Source organism: Otolemur garnettii, unplaced genomic scaffold (assembly GCF_000181295.1).
Source record: "Otolemur garnettii isolate 467f Iridium unplaced genomic scaffold, OtoGar3 scaffold00005, whole genome shotgun sequence".
Lineage (NCBI taxonomy): Eukaryota > Metazoa > Chordata > Mammalia > Primates > Galagidae > Otolemur > Otolemur garnettii.
In genome coordinates, this window is record NW_003852400.1 from 12,215,395 (window position 1) to 12,238,525 (window position 23,131).

At 33.5% G+C, this 23,131-nt stretch overlaps 1 protein-coding gene across 1 annotated transcript in view; it reads right to left on the reverse strand.

Moving 5' to 3' along the window:
* Positions 1-23,131, reverse strand: part of SEMA3A (semaphorin 3A) — a 213,821-nt gene that overhangs the window by 90,656 nt on the left and 100,034 nt on the right. The window lies entirely within an intron of this gene.

A 23,131-nucleotide genomic window follows, 5' to 3' on the forward strand; every position in this document is an offset into this window, starting at 1 on the left:
TATTTATTTAATGTAAGAAGTATTTTCAATATGTTAGTTAAAGAGAGGTTGAGTACTCATGTCCAACAGCAAAGGTTGTTTTTTGCAGATGGCAAGATAAATTCAGTGGGTTGAAAATAGCTAAAAAATCTACTCAGCTTAGGGAATTTTAGGAGCACTTAGCATGTTGCAAGCAATAACGTGTAAACGAACTCTAAAGAGCAGAACATGTCATGGGAAGCGAGTTATCATTTTACTACACAGGTTTGCTAAGACCTATCCAAAAGGCTGTTAAAGAAAAAATTTTAATTTAAATGATTCATCCTTCCTTTGTAGACAAGAAAAAATAGCGGTTTACTCCATGAGATGTCTAGAATAAATAACAATATATTGGCTTTTCTTAATGTACTTTTCCACGAGGACTTTCTGAATAGCTCTGGCCGTCACTTGCTCTACCCCGTCCTCTGTACAACGTACGCGCTCACACAGTTCTCATGTATTATGAAGCGATCTCACCCACCCCTGTATGATGGGGTAGTGTGCCTGGAGGTGGCGTCCTTATAACAAGCACACCATTTTCACAGGAACGTGTGCTCTGTTGGGCTCTACATATTCAGAAACAAGAATAAACTTTGGACTACATATAAAAACTACACATGTCTCAAGGTTGAATGTGTACAGGAAAGTACAACAAAAAAGTCTTGATGAGGAAACTAAATCATGCCTGAGATCCTGTTGCCAGAATGTTTCTAGCTACCTATATGAGATCACCCAGAATGTTAGGGGACATTTCTGAGCACTCTTCAAAACCAGGTGTCCCGGGAAATAATTAGGTCCGAATATGTCTGCATTTTCCAGAAGCACACTAAGGTGTCCACAGATTGAAGTAAAATGGCTTTCTTGGCACTTTCTCTACTTTTCATATAAAGGTATTTTTTATCATCTGGAGATAGTAAATGGTGTTCCTTTTACGGTCAGTAAGGATCATTTTAGTTAACATTTAATATTTCTGATGGAGTTAATGGCACAGTTTCAAGTTATAACTCTTAAAACTCATTTAAATGAGAGAGGGAAGTAAAAAGAAAGCAAACCCAAAGTATTCTCTATGTCTGTTGCTGTGAGTGAAAATTCCTGATTCCATTCTTTCCTTGTGCTGATTAAAGACTTGGTAATAAGCTGTCCCCTGACAATGAGGGTGCTTCTGCTCAGTTCCAAAATGTACTCTTTGCAATAACTTATGAGCTTCACAGAATTGCACTTAGTTGTAGTGGGAAGGGAAGTAAGCCAGCTACCGGCATTCAGGTGGGCAGATTTTTAGCCCTAGTTCTTTGGTCACCATTACGTATCTCTGAGCCCCTGGTCCTAAAACATCAGTGCAGATAAGGATAGCCACACAGATTTAGCCTGAGAATTTTGTCATTTCTGGTCACTACTGGCCTCTCTTCATTAGTGAAACTTTCCTTCTCCTCCAAAAAAGTTTCATTCATCTGTACACTGCCATTTTCTTCATGAAATTATCTGCATAAACTTGAATTCACACGTTCCTAATTTCATTTCTACTCTCACCAAGTTTAATCAGAAACTTAGAATGTTTGTTCCTTGCTCTAATTCATGCCCTGACATTTTCACCACAGCACACAAACCACATAACAACAATAATGAATGCCCCTGGTCAAGATACCTCTCATCACTGCCGCATGTGGACATGAACACAGCTGAGAGACACGGATGTCTCAAGGCCATGAAACCCTACCAAGGTGTTTGTACAGTGCTGGAAACATGAGCACATGGTGGCAAGTCTTCAAGTTTAATTGTCAGACTTCATATATGCATTTTGATCAAAAATTAGGAAATAATAAAAAACAGTAAAAGATATCAACTTTACTCACACAAATCACTGAACATATTAAAATTTGTATATATGATTATTTGCTATTGTTAGAGGGAGGAACAGGAAAAGTAGCAGGACAATAGAATATACTTTTTATAAAGATGATTATTATTATTTGTGGTCAAAAGATATTCTCCAATACTGAGAAAGACAGGGGAGCTGTGCTCACAGAGTATGAGACACCTCGTGCCTGGGATCATATGTCCAAGGTGATCAGACACAGACAAATAGCTGAGAAGTGCTTCCAGTTTCATGTGGTATTTGATTTACAAGGTAAAGAACGAGGCTTCCTAGGAAGAGGTTAAACATGTCATTTATGGTTTAAGAGAAGATGGAAAACTATACTTTGTCAGGGTGTCAGGTAATGTCCTCTAAGGGGGCATCCATTTCATTTTCTTCCTTTCTGTTCCACCTCATAAATGAATATGAGTTAATCACCTCTTTACTGATATAAAATACCTTTGCTTTAAGTCTAAATCTCACCCAAATTTCTGGAAATCTACCATATAAATCTTCTATAAACTTCTGTTATATTCAAAGGGTCAAAACAAATTGAATATCTTTGGCAGTCTAGTGAGACGGTGGCCTGAAATGAATGCAATTTGATTTCCAGATTGGGAAACCAAATGACATTTCTTACACACAAATGCCTGTAGTGTAAAATTCATACCCATTACATGTAGTAATAGGGGCCATGCATGTTGAAATCGGGCAGAACTGGGTGTTATATCTGGATCTGCCTTTTATCATCTTCTGCCCCAGGCAAGTCCTTACACTCTTCTGAAAATCAGGAAATCAGATTTCCTGTCTGTAATAGGAGGACAAAAAAATCTCAAGGGTGATGTGAAAACTTACAACAATGTATATAAAACCTATTTCATATGCCCTTGCAAAACATTTATTCACTTTGTTTTATTTATAGTTGTTAAATTAAACTGATTCTGCCCTATGCTCATCAAACTATACCATGACACAGTGAGAATCCCTGCCTATATTTCAATCAGTGGAACTCAGGACCCATGTAAAAAATACATATAAATGTTTTGATTTTCCATAAGGACTGAGAATTGTTCTCAAATGAACAATTAAAGGCTAGTTGAAGATCTTTTCTGAAAAAAATATAAATTAAAAAAAAGTACTGTTTTTTATATGGGATTTGTCTTTCAAAAAAAAAAAAAACGACAACTGCCAATCCAATCCAATATAATTTTTGGAATCTCTTAAATTTATTCATTAAATAAGATATCTACAAAAATTGTCATTTAAACAACAACCCCCCTTAATATGTCTGATAAGTGTTATTTATATGAAAAGACACTAATATTGCTTTTTCTATTATCTAATTAAAACGATCATTTTAGATGTGTGGAGATATTGAGCATCATGAAAGAACACCGTGTTAAGATAATTGCACGCCAATATCCTAAGTAGTATGTAATATATCACAGACCTCACTGGCTCTCATTGGAAGGACTTTTGAAATCTGATCATTACCCAGTGGCTTAAAGAGGTTATAAGTACAAGTAATAAGATTGAAAATCTTAAGACCAATGTATACAATTTAACTGCATAATTCATAGGTGTGACTTAAGCTGAAACAGTTTTCATTTTTAGTAATTCATGAACAAAACCCTAGCTACACGAAGTATAATTGCTTTAGCAGATACCATGAGCATATCATATAAGTAATTGCGGCATATTTTATTACATGATTGCATCAGTTTTCAACAACTGTTTTTAGCTTTCAAGACCACTCTTTCCCCTTTGTCTTTTGGATTTCCTGAATGTTATTAGACTGTGGTGAGGTAAGGCATTAGAGGAAATATTAACTGTGCTGATGTCTAATCCAAAGACTTGTAAATTATAAACCATTGGTGACATCATGGCAACAAATTTCCTAAATCTCAATCTTGTCCAAGTAATAAATTTAGGGAACAATATTACAACTTTAGTTGTTTAATTTGATGATGAAAATATAAATAATGTTTGTAAAAATGGAGGGGAGAAACCAAAGCTCCACCTCCCTACATATTTGCAATGAACATCTTGGGTGAGAAGTTACACAAAATTATGTAAAACACTTCAACAGTATTGAAATAAAGTACAGTATTATGTCTTTTCAGATTGGTCTTTATCTCCCCCTACTCCCCTAAAAGACACCTTGTATGCCGGTTACACTAAATTATCCAGTCTTGCGGGTATGGCCATGCTCGTCTCATTTTTTCCTGAACCCTTTTCCTCTTCTCCTTACCCTTCCTCACCTCCAACTCCAGGATGACTTTCTTTTCCTTTAAGACTAAAGTCACTTCATAGGAGACGTCTACAGATATAAATTTATTAGTTTTCCCTTAAGACTATCCTAATTAATAATAATATAGTGTCAGTGACTATGCAGGGTAAAAGTATTGGCTCAGCTAGGAAAGGATGCAATAATATCTCACAGGAAATACTGTAGCCTAATGCACTTTCACCCAATTCATCTGGAACTTACATTTCCTAAAAAAGTAACCCTAGCTCTGTAGTGAGCAATACTATAGCCACAGGTCACTTGTGGTTATTTAATTTAAATTAATTAAAGAGGAAAATTTCCATTCTTCAGTTGCATCAGCCACATTTCAAGGCATCAATAGTCACATGTGCCTTGTGGCTACATTACTGGATGGAGGCAAATACAGAACACGTCCAGCGTCACAGAAGTTCTACCGGACAGTGTGGATCTAAATCCTGATTTCTTAGCCCCTGGCAACACACAGCAGAGTCAGCAGCACTCCAGAGAGACAAATCTGGACATGCGTCTACATGGTAAGATAGAAGATAAAGTCCATGAGATCTACAAGGAGGAACCATACTGAGAACATTAGTTTAGATGTTTTTAAGCCAGGAGTTATGCTAAGTAATTTTTAATGGCAGTACAAATGGACAAAGGCACACACTATGTTTTTTTGTATGTCTTTCTTCTACTTAGAATCCCTTTTCCCTGTCTGCGCAGGTATAACTATTACTTATCATTTAAAGACCACAGCATCATACAATGTATATTAATAATTCACTGATTTTTTTTCCCCAGTAGAGAAAAATAGTTTCTCTTAGGAATTTGCATAGCAATCTATTCATGCTTTTTCCTGTCATTTGTTTTTACCTCAAACTAGATATTTAATGACGCATCCATTCTTTTTTTCCTATTAAATTTTTTAAAGGTGAGGAATAAATCTTACTATATTTCTTTCAAATGCAAAGATATTTGCACTGAGATAAAGTTCACTGGAGGAATTAATGAATGAGGGGATAAGCGAGTGACTGAATGGACGAGACCGTGGAAAACCTAAATCCAGTGCATAGCAAGGACACATATCACTGGCCTCCCAGAGCAAATAATTCAAAATCTGACACAGACATGGACACCATGTATGGTATATGCTAGCCTACAAAATACAAATATTAAACAAAGTGTTAATGTGACTTTTGGGAAAGATGATACTCTTTTGGTAGTATTATAAGTTCTTGTTGATATGTTACTGATACCTATACTCTTCAAATATGAAAACACTCTTGCTATAAAAGATAAAAAGTAAAATCTAACAACAAACAGTTTAATGTTAGACTCCCTGTATCTTTATACTACATATTCTTGATCCTCTTTCATTTTGACAGGGCCTTCCAATTCTTCACTTGTTACTCAATTAAGCTTATCAATAAGTATTACACCCCTCCAAAGGATCTTACTTCGCTAAAGGATAAAATCATATTATCACTTCACAGAACGTACACTTCTTTCTCTCCTCGGCATCCCATCACTCCAGTAGAACTAGTTTTGATCTGACAATTTTTACCAGTAGAAATTACTCCTGGTTTCTCTGGGGTGTGAGCAAGTGGATAAGCAGCTTGGGTTTGACAAATTTAATTTTCTCTTCATAGAAATATATAATTTATTATTGGTATTTTTATTTTTATGTATTTTTAGAGATGTTACTAAATTTACATCATTTTTCTAAACACTGATGTAAAGTGATATAGTAAATGCACAATAAGCTGTTACTATTTACATAGGATTATGTAGGCATTTGGAATAGGGAGGTACAAGGTCTAGCTGTTAATTTCCAACAACATACCATAAATTACAACAAAAACTACATGGCAATAATACATTATATATACTATTACAAAATTGATAAAATATTCAATAGCTATTTTCATAGTGCTAATGATATCCTGAGACTTTCTGCATAGCAAGATTTACTCAATCTTTACAACCACCCTACTATTATTAAACTGAGGCATTTTACATATAATACTCAAATCACAAAGCTAATAATTGGTGAAGTAAAAATCTGACAGCAGATCTGTTTCCAAACACATGGTTTCAACCACTATATTAAAAAGTGGGATTACCACAAATATTATGTGAAACGTACCCCCAAATATGATAGGAGACACTGAAAACCACCGGAGTTCAAAATGGGAGAGGTGATTTTCTGCTCCAGTATAGGAATAAAGGTTTTTTTATATTTAGTCCTTGAAAGATATATTTCAGCGGGAGACGAATATGTGTGGGAGTGTGGGGAAGGAGGGGCCGTGGGCACCACAGAGAGAGGCTAGGGAAAGCAGGGAGGCAGATTTTTCTATCTAGAGGAAACAGCACCAGCAAAATTTCCAAAGAAAATAGATATAATTCACACTTGAGGAATCGACACAAAGTTGAGTTTAGACAATGAAGAATATATATGTATATGTTAGAAGATAAAGTTGAAAAATAAATGCGGCAGCCAAACTTGGGAAGTTTTCTGTGCCAAAATAAGCAATTTAGTCTGTGTTCAGAAGGTGCCAGTGACACAGTGATAATTTTAGTTGAAGAACAATAGCATCAAAGAGGTGCAATGTTACGGTGGACCTGACAGAGACGAGTGGGATGACCCGGAGACAGGAATCTGCCTGGCAGGTAAATAACTATTTGCCGGTGCCCGAGGAGGGAAGAATTAGGTCTTGTTACACATGATGACAGGGTGAAATTTGGAATGTTGGCTACTGAGCCTTGGTCAAGTCACTTAGCCTCTTTAGCTCACATTTCTTAACCTTTCTTGCATCTCAATCCTCTTGGATGTTTCAGCAAAGCTATGGATTTGTCCCTCATGAAAACTGAATCAAAACATAACACATTTTCTAAGCAATCAAAGGATTTATGAACTTCATGTAATTATGGTACGAAGTTTTAAATTAGTTACTCTGCAAAGATCTTTCCATTGCTAACATGATATGGTTCTAAGATCATATCACTCTAAATTTCTACATTTGTTTCTTCTGGGACTCATTGCCTCCCTTCTCATAAATGTAGAGATTACCCAGAGTTTTAAAGTCCATTTTCCTTTGCATTCCCTATATACTGTTACATGGAATGTACTTACTTTTATAAATTCTGCTACTAAACTTCAGCCCCCAACCCTCTGCTATCAGGTTGTTCAAACTTGGTTTCCTGGCTTGTATGAAATCCTTTTATTTTCCATAGTTATTTTAAAACCGAGCGCTATTAAGAGTCCTTGGCTCTTCAAAAAAATGCAGCAATAATTACTAATAATATACTTCACAAAATTAGTCTGTCAGACATAGTTATTTAAGAATATACATTATGGGAAGATACAAAAAACATGTAACTCTGGTCTCTGTCACCCAAAGTTGAGAAACTTAAAATACACTGCTATGTGAATAAAGCAAGCATAGGGTCCTGATTATAATGTATTAGTTCTATTTTACATTTAATCATGATTTATAGCTATGTCATATTACAACTTTATCTTTTTATTCAATAAGACAAAATATTAGTGCAAGTAAATGATAGTTCTTAATTGCAAAAAGAACTAGGTGAAAGATAAACTTAAGGAAAAGTATAACTGTCAGGATTTTTAGTTTGTGTACATTCATAATAACCTGGTTTATATTAATTGTTTTGGATAGCTTTAAATTTCTAATAAATATATTTGGCTTCATATCTAAAATGTAGTCAACTAAAGTGTTTTGAATCAATAAACATAATCATTACTTAATAGTTACCACTTTTTTTTTCAAAAATTGATTTTGGGAAAAAAAACTTCTTCATGAAATACAGCCACAAAGCAAAATATGGATATATAATAATTATTTTGTCAAAAATTTATTTTACTTATTAAATAAGAAAAAACATTCTATTATATAAATAAAATAGAATCCAAGTTAATATCCAACTATAATATATAATCAATCTCTAATTACATATATGCAGAAATTTTATATTGATTATAACTTTTGTTTCTAGAGACTTTCTATTAGGGTCCAAAATAGAACGAAGGATAATACTTATTACCAGTGTAGACAATATTCCAGAAAGTTCTTTATAGATTGAAGCTAAGTAAGGGTGGTTTTCCTCTGGTCTTATTCACTTTATTTTTACTCTGTCTGTTGAAGCATTGTTTAGTATAGTAGAGGTCTTACCTCTGATATAGATCTCTAGACACCATACTACATATGACTTTTCTGTGGCCCAGAATTTTCTTATTGTTTAATCTTCAAGGTAGATGTAAAAATATTATGTTTATAGATTATGAAATCTAGATTCTATACCTCACTGTCTAATTACTGATTCTCTATTTTAGAACAAGTTTTAAAAATCTCTTTGAAGTGTCAATATCTTTACCACTGAAATGAAAATACTTCACTGAATTCCTCAAAGATTAGGCAGGATGTACAGCGCATTAATACATGCAGGCATTTTTAAGCCATATATTACAGAAATTTAATTAATGATGATTTTAATTATCATACATACACTGTTTATGGTACATCTTTCTATGATAGCATGTGAATAACTAACTCATTTTCTATGATAAAAATTGCTGAAATGTGTTAAGTAGCTATTACACATTCTCGGAGGTGCTTTGAAGGTATTTATGTGTCTATCTTTACAAGACTCCTTGAAATACATAGTGTGATAATCCCAGTTTTGCACATGAAATAATGAAGAGATAGAGAAAAAGTCGTTTGTCTAAGGTCTCACAGCTAGTATATAGCAAAGCCATGTAATCTGTTTCGAAAGTAATAATACATAGAGAGATCATCAAATCCTGATGTTTTTATATTTGATTTGCTAAAATATGTTACTTCATGAGCACCCATCATACATTAAGTGCTGTTGTACTATTTGTAATATCTCTTAACATATCTTTGTAGTTTCTGTAAAGGCAAGTAGAAGGATTTAACATATTTCCCACTTTACTTCTAGAAAATAAATAAGTCTGTTTCCAAGGCTGTGCAAAATTAGTATCATGTTATCCATTCCCTCCTAGTAACAATAAGAGCAAGCAGACACTCCTTACAGCTGGATTAAATAGGATTTGCCCTCTTAAATTTAAGGGACCTGAATTTATCTAGCTTCCCCAAACACTGGGGCCATAATTCATATGCTTTTTGTCATCATTAAAATTAATGGCATAACCCAAGGAAAACAGAAAGCATATGTGTTCATACTTCATGCAGATTATATTTTTAATAGGAACTTAATTTGAGTTTATGCAGATATCACATACCTGTCATGGTATAATTACTCAGTTACGAATGCCAGTTAACTCCCAAGGTATATAACAATGAAAAAGAAAATTCTATCTTGGCTAGAATGAGAAATTCCAGAACATGAACAATTTTCTCTAGGATATTTTCCTCTATGAGACCTGGTAAAGTAAGCTCAAAGAGCAGATCAGTAGTTTTAAAGCGTAAAATAATGGAAGAATTGACTTGCTCCCTCCATTTGTGCATTTTAAGTCTCTACATTCAAAACTTAGTTACTTTCAGTTATGATCTTATTTCTTAAAGCATCGGTGTTATATTAAATTGTGAAAGCAGAGCTCTTACTTTTTCCCACTTTCCATTCTTTTTATAAATGTGTTTGTCACAGCCATGATTAGACACCACTGGGAAATGTTATCAACCTAAATGTAAATATGTCAATAGAGAAGAGCATGTGTTCTGTAAAAAAATCGGAATCGGCTCATATGGTTTCTTTACATTTCAACATTTCTTCACAGATGCCATCTGGGAAGCGGTGAGGCCAAAGCATTAACATTTTATTTATACCAAACTTTGTTTTAGCAAAGCCTTGTCATTCAACGGTTGTTCTAATAATGTGATCTGACTGTATAATTTTCTTTTAGCAAATTAGCAAAGAGTTCAAAAATAATAATTATTGGCAAAGTTATTGTAAGAATGAGATGATCTTGTCAATTTTAGTGAAAATGTAAATTTTAGGGAAAAATTTGGAAATTAGGAAATATTCTTAAAAAGAAGCATACAGTTTAATTTGACTTTTAGTTTTATAAATGTACTGTAATGAAAAGAAAAAATTTCAAGCAAAAAAGAATAAGAAGTTATATCATGGTGATTTTTATAATTTTGCAAAAATATTTAATATACCAGTAAGAGGGGAATGATATATTTAAGTAATTGAATATGAGGCAGGTATTAAAATAGATGTTTATGTTAAATATGTTTTAATACCTAGAAGATATCTATTATTTCATTGTGGAAGCAATATGGAATTATGTGACCACTATTTAAGTTGTACAGGAAAAAAAAAACTGAAGAAAATGCTTTAAACTATTAGGCTTCTGAAATTTAGGTATTTATTCTATTTATATTATTTTTATCTATTTTTAATATTTTGCACAATGATCATATAAGACATATATTTAAAGAAACTTACTCTTATCTAAGTAAGTCAAATTTACAGTATATGGATTGAATTTATCTCAGAGACATGCTTCATTTGTCTGACACAGGGTTTTGAAATTTTAATTTATGTGCCTTTTAATGAGGCTTAAGGACTTTTCATGGGACAATTTAGTATTCAATTACTTTACATATTTTTGCATTTTCTTTTTTTTATGTCACCTGTATGGTGCTTGTGGGCAATTCAGTTTGTGACCTCTCTAAAGCATTGTAACTCACTTCATCACCAACAACGATATTGCATTTATTTTATAAATAATTCCCTTTCATTAGATTTACTTCAAATAGCAGAATCTCCAGAAAGGCTCTACTGACTCATGATAGTGGTACTATATGGTTTAGCAATTAATCATGGCTGAACATAGAAGCTAATGGAAAATACAATGTGCTTTGAAACTCTACATTAATTGTCATGGAATCATAAATCTTCATAGTTTTCACTCATTCCTTTTTGTATAATTAGATTGATCTATATATAACACTGCTGTTTAACAATATGTCTCTATTTTATTTAGAAAAACAAAACCCTAGGTCTTCTTAAATATTTTTGTCTAAATTAATTATCCAGAATTCTTAAGAGTTGAACTGTAGGGCTATGTGTTTAATGACTGCCAACTACAGGCAGAACAGTTTTTAGATGAATATTCAGATACTGAATGTCTGATTTTGCTATCAAGATAATCACCATGGAGTCATTTGACTTTTCGGTCATTAGTTACATTCTCCTATAGTGAACAGCTGAATTCTTTATAAAATAATAGCTCTCATTGGTAAAAGTCAACTTCCATCTAGAGAGCAAGAGTTCTCTGCATCAAATAAACAATTACAATTATATCATCAGAAATAAATCAAGAATTTCATTTGGTTTATTAATTAGAACATTCGATGTTGAAAAGTTTAAGGCTTAAAACAATCGTTCACATTTATTGAACATTTGTATCATTCCAAATGATACTTTCAACTAGAGAAAATATTATGAATTTTTATTGTAAATAATTTAGAGTAATTGAAAGCTCAATTATAATCTTTTTTTAGCTTATTCATGGCAATTTACAATTTTTAAGAAGTTTAACATTTTAAGAATGCATATTTTTGGTGGCGCCTGTGGTTCAAAAGGGTGGGTCGCTGGTCCCATATGCCAGAGGTGGTGGGTTCAAACCCAGCCTCAGCCAAAAAAACGGCAATAAAATAAAATAAAAAGAATGCATATTTTTTCTATGGTTAAGAACTTGAAAATTTTGTGGGAACTATTAACACATATATACAATTAAAACTAGTTAAAAATAATTATTTACTATAAATTGGAACATATATTTGTACATAATTTTTGTTCTATATGTTCAAAATAGAGAGATGAGGAGGTGGTTTAAATGCACTAAAGCAAGAATGAATTTATTATATCCATATAAGATACACATTTATTTCCATCTATGTAGATAGGTATATAGATCTACATTTAGAAGAATGGTCCAACCTTAACAGTGAACTGAAATAAAAATTATAGAGAGGAAAAAATTAGCAATATTATATTTTCTGTTGAGTTACTTTTTGAACTTTTAAAAACTGATGGGTTAGGGTGGCACCTGTGGCTCAAAAGAGTAGGGCACCGGCCCCATATGCCAGAAGTAGAAAGTTCAAACCCAGCCCAGCCAAAAACTGCAAAAATAATAAAAAAAAAACCTGATGGGTTATATGTACAATTATAGTTAGAAAGCACCTACATAAGTAAACTGAAAGGGAACATGCAATAAAAAAATCAGTGTTGGGCTACTTATTTTATCTCTATATGTAGATATGTATATGCCTGTGCATATACATTTACACATATACATATATTCTATATATTGTATCTCACATATCTTATAATTGCTTTGTGGTTTTCACTCATTCCTTTATATACAATTTTTTTTTTTTTTTTTGAGATGGAGTTTCATTAAGTTGCCCTCAGTAGAGTGCCGTGGCGTCATAGCTCCCAGCAACCTCAAATTGTTGTGATTCTCTTGCCTCAGCCTCCCACGTAGCTGGGACTACAGGCGTCAGCCACAACGCCTGGCTAATTTTTTGTATTGTTATTTTAGAATTGTCATTGTTGTTTAGAAGGCTGGGGCCCAGTTTGAACCTGCCAATCCCGGTGTATGTGGCCAGAGCCCTAATCACTGAGCTATGGGAGCTGAGCCTCCTTTTTATATGATTAAATTGATCTACAAATATACAGCTCTTTAACAATATGTCTTTTGTATGTATACTCCTTAAAATTCTATACTATGATTTAAAGTTCAGTCATGCTATTTTGTTTATAATTACTTAAATATATATAAAAGTAAAGAAATAAGAACATATAACTATCAGATTAGCTGACGTTTTCCTGTTGTAATTTCTGTCCCTTTCCTTTTTCTAAATTTTCTTTCTTTAATAAAATAGGGAACAAGATTAACAGTGGTTTTTCCACATGGTAGAAGCAAAGGACTTAAAGATAGATTTTACCTTTTCACTACCTTCTCTTTCTGCGTCATAGCTGGTTTTTTTTAAATGCTGCTTTCTTCGATACTGGATTATCATTTTAATCCACTATACTGATTTGTGCCTGCACACACAGCAGTGACAGGTATATGACACTGAAGGAGTAATATACGTTTCATTCATTTTCAGGTTGGGAACTATTTACCTGAGCTATGTTCTAGCTACAAAACCAAATGACAAGATCATTGGCAGGAAGTAGAAAGTAGACGGTTTGATGTGGAAAGAGATCAATTTGCAGATATTAACAGATCATAAAAAAGGTGTGGGAAACATAATAAAAAAAGGCATTGGGTATATTATGAAATGGTAACTCCTGGGAAATTTAGATAAGTTTTTAAAAATTTTTTCTATCGTTTGGAATTCATTGAGGGTACAAAGAATTAAGTTACACTTATGCATTTGTTAGGTAAAGTCCCTCTTATAATTGTATCCGGCCTCCAGGAGGTGTGCCATACACTGTAAACCCTCAACTTCTTATGCTACTGTCATCATTGCAGAAATGTTTTATTACCAAATAAAGCAAAAGCTGTTTTAAAAATGAATATATTTTGTTTTAAACTGTCTTTATTTATAATCCTGCCCAAATTAGTATTCTTTAAAGAGAAAAAATATTTTTTATTAATTATAAAAAGTTTGTTCTCATCTCCTCTTCAACAGATGATCAAGAGAAACCTAGGAGCATATTGAATATTGAAAACCCATAGGCTGCCAATGATGCCAGTAGATTTTGCATTCAAAGAATTCCTATCAATTACTGATATTAATCCAAACTCACAAAAAATTCAAACTGTCTAAAAGCTGCACATGAATAAATAAACAATATTTTGGTTTTGTGGTAGACTCAAATATTGCAGATGCCATGTTCTCAGGCCAATCATCTATACATAAAAGTATATACATTCAAATCTTTTCTGATTTTTTACAGGGTGACTTCAATAACACATAATGCTAATTGTTATTCCTATTATTACTTGTGTCATTATAGTCATAATAAAAAATACAGGTTTCATTCACAAAATTTGATATTAGAATTTGAGCAATGAAATACTTCTTTTCACAGAAGCATGTAACACCATTTTAAAAACTTAGTCAAAAGGCAAACCAGCTCCTAATTCCCTTGAAAACAGATCATTTAAAATTATTTTGGAAAATAAACCAAGGTATGATAATATTTCCTATCATTAAACTTATATTAATAGGCATTAAACAATAAGTACTTTATCAGAGGTGGAGATATATATACATATAATTTTTTTACTATTACTATATTAAATACTAACTGTAAACCATATTGCTTTAAAAAATTGCAATACAATTATATATAAACGTAAATCAACCAAAATGACGACTGACTCAAATAAGTAATAACTATAATTTTTAAGTAGTTTAGATTTTTTAATATTACTAATTTACATAATTCATCAAAATGCATAGAACATTGAGGTTCAAAGAAATTAAGTGACTATTAAATAACTCAGGTTTAGGATGGTTTGCACTAAATTATCCCGACTCCATGGTAACATCTAGGAGCTACAGTTCTATTCATACTACGTTGATACTTAAATATATGATAGGAATTATTCTGTGTATAATAAAAGCCAAATTTCAAGCACTATTACTGATTATGATATATGTATCTTCGCTGACTTGTTTCATGTTTTTAGGTTTCTGTCTGTGAATCAGCAATCACCTCAGCAATGGCTGAAAAAGGCTTAGAAGCACCAGCCACTTCAATACAACTTCAGGTGGTTATTTTTTTTTAATATCTTTGAGTTTTAAGTTTGACTTAATTTTACAGAATTATTTACCATTCTACTAAAGTTCTTAATTTCTCAATTTATCTCTTTCATGTCTTTAAGAATTATTGATTTTTATAATAATATTCAAACAAACTGATTATAAAGGCTAGATGATGACTACCTGGCTGTTGTTTCCCTACCATAATCTTTGAAATTATTGTACATAATTGGAATAAATTACTAAAAAGTGGTTAATAAAATCACATTCATACTTCATTGGAAAACAATTATAAAATTAACATAGATAATAACAACGATAGGAAAATGCTATATAACTAATGAATTGTAATTCTGTACCTGCCATTATATAAATTTTCATTCTAAAAACATTTGAAACACAAAAGAAACCAATCAGTTTTCCAAAGAGTTGAACTGAGATAGTGAATTGAGGATGAATGTGTAAAAGTTTACATGAAGTCATTTATGACTTGACCTGGTTATTCTAATTTACCATGATACAAATCATAAAATAATTTCTATTCTATTTAAATGTCTCCTGGCTAATTTAAAATAGCAAGTATTTAGGAGCAAAATGCATTTAGTATGTTAACTGGCAATCAAAATAAATGTGGCTTCTCTATGTTATATCTTAAAAAGTCCTCCTAAAATAGGAAAAACATATTTTAGAGAAGGACTTATTTTGTGGTTTCTAAAAATCAACATTTCTGGAATTTAAGCTTAGTCTCTCCTTTTAATTTATATTCCCGGATATGGCATATTATAGAAAGCTAACTCCTCTCTATCTGATCACACTGAAAATTTCACTTGTGCTCAAGGAAAAATAGAATATTTAGACGCATTTAAAGTTGATTAATAAAATGTCATAACAACACTTATTTCCTTCAAATACAACGCTTGAGTTAAAATTTCTGATTTCAAGGGAATACTTCTTTCTTTATAGATACAGTCAGAAGGGATCTCTCCAAGTAAAGAGAATGCCTATGTGATGTGCGTGTGCCAGGAACGTTAGGAATAAAGGATAAGGACGGGTTCATATCACTGAGGGAAGATGCTTCATTTGGAATGAGATATTTTTGGCTAACTGCATCAACCGGCTTCACTGAAGTTTAGAAGGAGCAAAGGGAAGGTGGGGGGTGGTGTCATAGGAAATGAGAAAATCGATGTAGGAGGCTATGAAATTCCACAGAGCTTTGAAACTGACCATAAAAGTGAAGACACTGATCTGGGAGGAAAGAAGTAAGGGGTGGGCTGCACCAAGGCAGTGAGTGAACACAGATGGTACAAAGCACTTCAGCAACACCCAGAAAAAACATCACAGGAACTAAGTTGAGGAATGTCAACTGTAGCACAACTATGACGTTCCAAAGGTTGAATTTTTTTGCAAGTTAAAATATCCATTAATGTTTAGCAGAGAACAATTATAATATATAAATTTGCTGAACTAGTTATAGCGCAATGTAAATTTCATCCTAAGCACCTCTCATTTCGCTTTAATTTTGGATCTTCCATAACCTTTAAAACACATGAAGGCTCATTCTCCTCTCCTGTTTGGTACTTCCCTTTGTTCTTTTAAAAATACATGAGACAAAATGGAACAGATGCATATAAATGGGTCATAAGAAAGAAAGGTTCTGTTGCTAGTAAGAAGCATTGACATATCCACTGTTTTGGAAGAGAGACGTACAACTGAACCTTACAATTATGGTCATCTTGGGCTGCTTGTCTTTCACTAGACTGTTTTTTGCCATTGTTGGTCACATTATATGCTTCAGCTTGCAAAGATATGTAGCCACACAGGATCAGGGAAGTACTGCAATCTCCGCTGGTGCACAAGGCACAGGGCCTGCTGCTGTCGATGTGGCTACTCCAGCCACTGCTGTCAACCTTTGCCAGTGCTCTCCCTGGTACTAAAGTTAAAGCACAGCAGGGCAGCGCCTGTGGCTCAAAGGAGTAGGGCGCCGGCCCCATATGCTGGAGGTGGTGGGTTCAAACCCAGCCCAGCCAAAAACTTCAAAAAAAAAAAAAAAAAAAAAAGTTAAACCACAGCAGTACAAGTTGAGAGCATGGGAAGGGCTAGGTCCTGCACTAGATGATACATTGATCTCTGAAATTAGGACAGTTTTGTGTGGGTTCAGGATCTGCTGCTCAGTAGTTATGTGATCCTGACTTTAACTGCTCTCTTTAAGGCTGTTTTCTTCCTGTGTGTGAAGATAACATATAAACTCACTGCTATTACTTTTATTATTGTAATCATTCACATCATGTTTATAATTCCCTTGTAAACACTCTATGAGGTAGATATTATTTACTCCATTTCAGAGTTAAGGAGATCGCTTATGCCCAGGCTGGGGGTGTAACTAATAATTACCTAAACTGAAATTCACAGTAGTTATATGCATGGCCACAGGGTCGTAACAGAAGACAACAGGCTTTACCGTTCTAGTTGTTGCCACATGAAATTTAAAAATAGCAGAAAGATGTAGTGTGCCTACTGAGAAAATATTCTAGGAACAAGGAGTTATTATTTCTAATTTTGTTCTGCCACAAGTTGTCTTAACTTGTTGCTTCATATGCTGAAAATGATAACCAGGGCTCTGTTTAACAAACCCTACAGGCTTTTGCAAGGATTAATTGGGAAATGTGTTTCAGACCCATAAAGATACATTTAGCAGTTTCGCAATTTGTTTTCCTTGCTGACCTATAATCCCTTGAATTTGATTCCTTTCACAGCCACGAGTTATACGGAAGTCACTTCACACTTGCCCTTTTCTTCCTTTATCCCTTCCACATTAACACTCCGTTCTCATTCTGTTTCTGCTCTCCCCCTCAAAGGGTCCTGCAGGAAACCTCCACTGACTTTCTTCCTCCAACCCCCCGGAGTTTTCCCAGGGCTTTTCTTATTGCTTGGTATTTTCATTGGCTATGAAAATTTGGAGGCTTATTTTAAGGTCTAATTTTCTGTTGTCACCCAAGTTAGTATTTGTTGTACTCCAGCTCTACTTTTTTACTAATTTCACTAAATACATACAACTTCCTCCTCTGTCTTCATCACTCCTGCCCTAGCTTCACTAAAAGTACATTTACTATGCTTTAGTCTTTGTCTCTTTTCCATTTTTTTCTCCTTAAATATTGAAATCATCATTCAGAACTCAAAAGTCATTTACATCTCTCTTTTTCTTGGTCCCTTTCAGCTGAATACCTGCCTACATGACACCTGCTTTGGGTTCGCCTTCCCAATCTGAAGCTCAGCGGAGTGAAGGCAGGCACTGCACTTTCTCACTTCCCAACACCAGGACCCTGTTGTCACACGAGTTCTCCTAATGAGGTTCCCAGTCTTCCCAATGAAATCTTTGTTATGCCTTACCCACACAAAGCCTAGAACAATATCGTGGGTCATCAGAGTTATTTATTCTTTATTAACTATAAGTTATCAAAACGTTTTAAATCCTTTACAAATGAGCTTTTATATTTTTCCCCACATTTACCATTCAAGTTTTGTCTCTAATCTCATCAAGACTAGATTTCTGCTTAGTTTCCTGCAGACTTTGATGCTCTTTCTTTATTCCATCATTTCATCACGCACTCCACTAGCATTGATACAACATGTGGTCACTGTGTTAACTACCTACTCAGTAATTCTCAGTAACTCTCTCTTTTCATGTATAGTATATATCATTTTCTTTTAAGATTCTCTACAATTTTGCCTAATCATAATTATCCAACTTTTCTCCCTCTTTTGTCATATGCAAAATAGTTTAAGAAGATTGCCTTTATTATGCAACCAAGATAGTATATTCACTATTAACTACTTCTCTTTATTTATCAGTTGTATTATTTTTAATAAAATTATTAATTTTGTTCCATCCTTTTATTCAAATCCTTCCAGGCCCTCTTCAGAATTTACTTGTAATGCCTTAAGATAGTTACTGTAAGTACGAGGTTTGTACTTACAAACACCTGAGTACAAAACATGGCCCGGTGATTCCCTATATGTGTGATTCTGTGTTAGTTATTCCCATTTCAATTCCAAGTTTTCTCATCTACAAACAGTAAAACGTCTCATCTTCCTATTTACAATGGTGTAGGGATTAAATACAATAACTTAGCTGGCACAGTGTTGTGTTTGTACAAATTAGTATTCATTTCTACAGGACTTTTGGTGATCCTACCTCACACTACAGTCTGGAGTTATGAAATGAAATGAGACAGATAGAGTATCGGCCTTCTAGTATTTAAGGTAGTATAAGGAATTCAGGAATGAAACAAATACTTTTATAACATTCCTGTAGTTTTAATATTTATTTCCAAAAGGACAATGTCATATAAAAATAGATAACGGTGACTCAACTTGAGAATGAAGGAATCAGAGAAAGGTCCCCTGAGAGGACAGGGATATAGAGATGAGGAGGAATAAATGGAGGTTATGCAGAGCAGTGTTCGGGAGTAACTCAATACTCCTCACTATAATTTGATCAGTATTTCTGTCACTCTCTTCCTCTTGAATGCTTTCCTGAACGCATGATTCCCATGAACTGCAGTTCTCTGAAAACCTATTGCACAGCATCGTATACTATTATACATTAAATACTATTTCGGGCCTTCCTCTATGTTTTATATTTGATTTTCCTCTTATTCCACTGTGTGTTGCAGTGTTCTTATTTGCTGAAATAAACTCATTCTTGCCTTCACCTTTTTGGAAACTAGCTCACACACTCTGGGAACAACTGGATATTCCTGATTTGCGGCTTTCATAGTACTTTGTGTATGATTTTATTCTACCATTTATTGTTTGAAGTTACATACACATATCGTTTTTTCTAAAAACCCATGCAGTTCTCTAGGTAGAAAACATTAAATTTATATTTCTATTACAAATTTGTAAATGTTATCATCACTAAAGGAGAACAAAAATGTGCTTGTTGAAAATATCTTTGTCAACATGCCAGCTGTATGTCTCTAAGTAACCTCTAAGTTACTTAAGGACAGGAATCCTGTCTTCAAGAATTCAATTTTATTTACCACTATCATACCATGGTACAAACGGTATTCTGTGTCTATGTGTGTGTCCTGGCTGACTGTGAATACAATTTAAGCATCTAATTAAGGATGATAGAATCATTAATTATCATTTGAACATACAATGGGCGTATTTAAAAATATGAAATGCATGATTCTATTTCTTTTTTCCCGTCCTGCCAAACAAGATAAAAGCCACTATAATAGGAAATATTAGTGTGAGAATTAAAAGATAAATAGGGTTCACTTTGATTTAGTTGATGTGTAAGCCCCTTACAGAATGATTAACAAGTGACAGTATGCCTTCGGTAGAGGGAAGGCTCTGCCATTGCCCTAAGTGTCCTCCTTTGTGTGATGATTTTTTTTTCTTTTTTCATAATTTTGTACTATGAAGGGAGGCTATTTGTGCAAAAAAGCAAAGTTATTTTCTTACCACTTCAGAGCTACGCTAAGAGTAAGAACAGCTGAAGTAATAATTCTCCTAGGACCCAGGAATGAGTCAATTTAGAGCTGTTAGGAAAAAGAGGGCCACTTAGTGATAAAGTACATGTAAACACGCATCTCGAGCATAACTTTGCAGCATGTTCTCAGAGAGCAAAATACTCCCCTGCAAAGAGGAGGAGTGGAAATCACAAGACCTCACTCGCTCAGCTATCACTGTTCAGTCTGCTATTCTATTTGCTGAGCATACGCTCTCCTGTGTGTTGACATAATGCTCTCCTGTATGCTATGAGTATGACTCATACAGACTTTAACATTTTTTAAATGAAGCAGGTCTTTATTAAATATTCTTCAATAAGAGTAAGAATTTTCAATTTCATAAGTGCATATAGACCAAATGTATATACGTTGTTAAAACATTCTGATAAATACCACATGGCAAACATTATGGGAGTATTGAAATTATTGATTTTAGTGCAAATACATATTTGAACATAACTATTTATAGTATAGTGTGTAAACCTCAGTGTCTTGACTAAAACCATACATCTCTAAATCGCATAAAGTTATACTATAATTGCAAATTGCCCAAACATTTAGGAAGTAGACATTCCTTCAAAAAATTACAAAGATCTCTTATGGTAAATTCATTAAAGGGCTTGTTTCACAAATTTAGTGCTTCTTTTATAATTACACGGTTCTAAAAGGTTATGTGTGTGTGTATATATATATAAATACACATGCAAACATACACACATTTGGTGAAAATACTTATGTATACACACACACATACTCTCTAACACACACACAACTCATAGTTTATACATACTAACATGTGTTTATTACTTTATATACCTAAATCTACTAACTTGAAAGACTTTTGTGCCATCAAACTAAATTTTAAAGGTTATAATATGTACTGAAAGTGCAATATTGATTTTAAAATTGAATACTCAATAGAGAAACCCTAAAGTAAGATATTTAAGAAAGTCATAGCCAGGACAACATATTTGAAAATAGATTATACCATAAAGATTTGAAATTAGATCTGTCCTTTCATAGAAAATAAATTAGAAAATGTATTACTCTGTTCGTTAACATTTTAAAGACTTTGGGATTTTTTTTCCATATGTCCTATGAGTAACAAAATAATAGAAAGTATTATAAAAAGATTGTTTACAGTTTTACCACTGCAGTGGAGCAGTTAAGTGCATGTAGCTCCCAGATTTGAAGTTTGATTTGGAAAGTAGTTGGTAAGAACTTAGTAAGTAAAACTATGGCAGTTCGGATATTGGGTCAGTCTGACAATTTCCTGGAAAGATCAACATGTGCATTTAATAAAAAAAAAAAAAAGAAAAATAGGAACTTGGCAATCACAGAACTAAGAGTTGGTAAATAATGAGATATGCTCCTTCCCATTTCTGAAATTTCTATTCTTATTTTGTTCCTAAACAATGGACAAGCAACACAAAGTTCATAGATAATGTGTCAACATACACATATTTGGAGGAATAGCCTGCCACATGTCAATAACATGTTTTCTCTATAAGGAGGGAAGATTCAACCCACATGCCAAGGGAAGGAAACACCTGACACAGAATTGAACAAACAGTGCAGGCGTGCAATAAAGCTTCTATATGGAAGCACGGAAAATAAATCAAATGGGTACCAAATGCATGTTTTTAACTAAGTGATTTTATTTCCCTTTAAAAACAAGAATATCTTTTGAAATTGATACTTTTAAAGCCAGGATAACTATGCTGACACTGGTATTTCTAGTCACTGGCTCGTATTAACAAATATTATCAAGTGGCTGAAATGTTATTCTACATCATGCTGTAGAAAAATATGTTGTTATATTTAAAAAATGCCTTTACATGGAATATTTTGTATTTCACATCGAGCCTACAGAGTGAAACTTCAGACTAAAATAGCACACACTTCATCAGTGGGAGTGCTGGGCTAAGGATGTGGGCAGAGGTTTAGAATGAGAAATGTTGACTGTCACAGTTCAAAAACTATTCAGCAAAGTGCTTTACGTTACTAGGTTATACCCTTTGATGTAAACTGATATAATGAAATCTCAGGTTGATACGGTGCTTAATCCAAAGTGTTTTCTAAAACTTCAATCAGATTTAGAGAAAAGTGCTTTACTCCGAATCTATTTTTAGATGTCTTCATACTTTTCTCAAGATGAATATCAAGAAATTTAATAATTTATGAATAACTGTGAGTGAAGAGTGTTAAGTAGATAGAATGATTTGATTATAATTTTCTTTTTCCAACATATTAAGCATTCTAGACTTCTGAGAGCACTGCTTTAGAGTACAAATCAGTTAGTTATTAACAAATGTCATTCCTTAAAATTAAAATGTTGCATTTTCCCCACTAGACAGATTAAAAAAAAAAAACAAAAACAGGAAGGTAGCATTTCTACACTACCACCACTACCACATACACTGCTAAATTCCAAATTCTAGCAATACTTGGAGAATGTTAGCATATGTTTACACATGTTAAATACACAATGTAGACACACAGACCAAAAAAAAAAAAAAGAAGAAAAAAAAAAGCATTTGAGAGGGCCCCAGGGAGCTTGCTTTCTCTCAAACCGCTGGACCTCTAAAATACCTGATTATTGAGCAGGTCCTCTCATCCCCTGCCAGCTGAAATCCTGATGTAGGAAGATGAAAGGCAACTCTTTCACCAAAATAAAATTTGCCTTTATCCTGAGAGAGCTTTAGTTCTAAGCTCAAACAATGAAGCGTAGCTTTTTGTA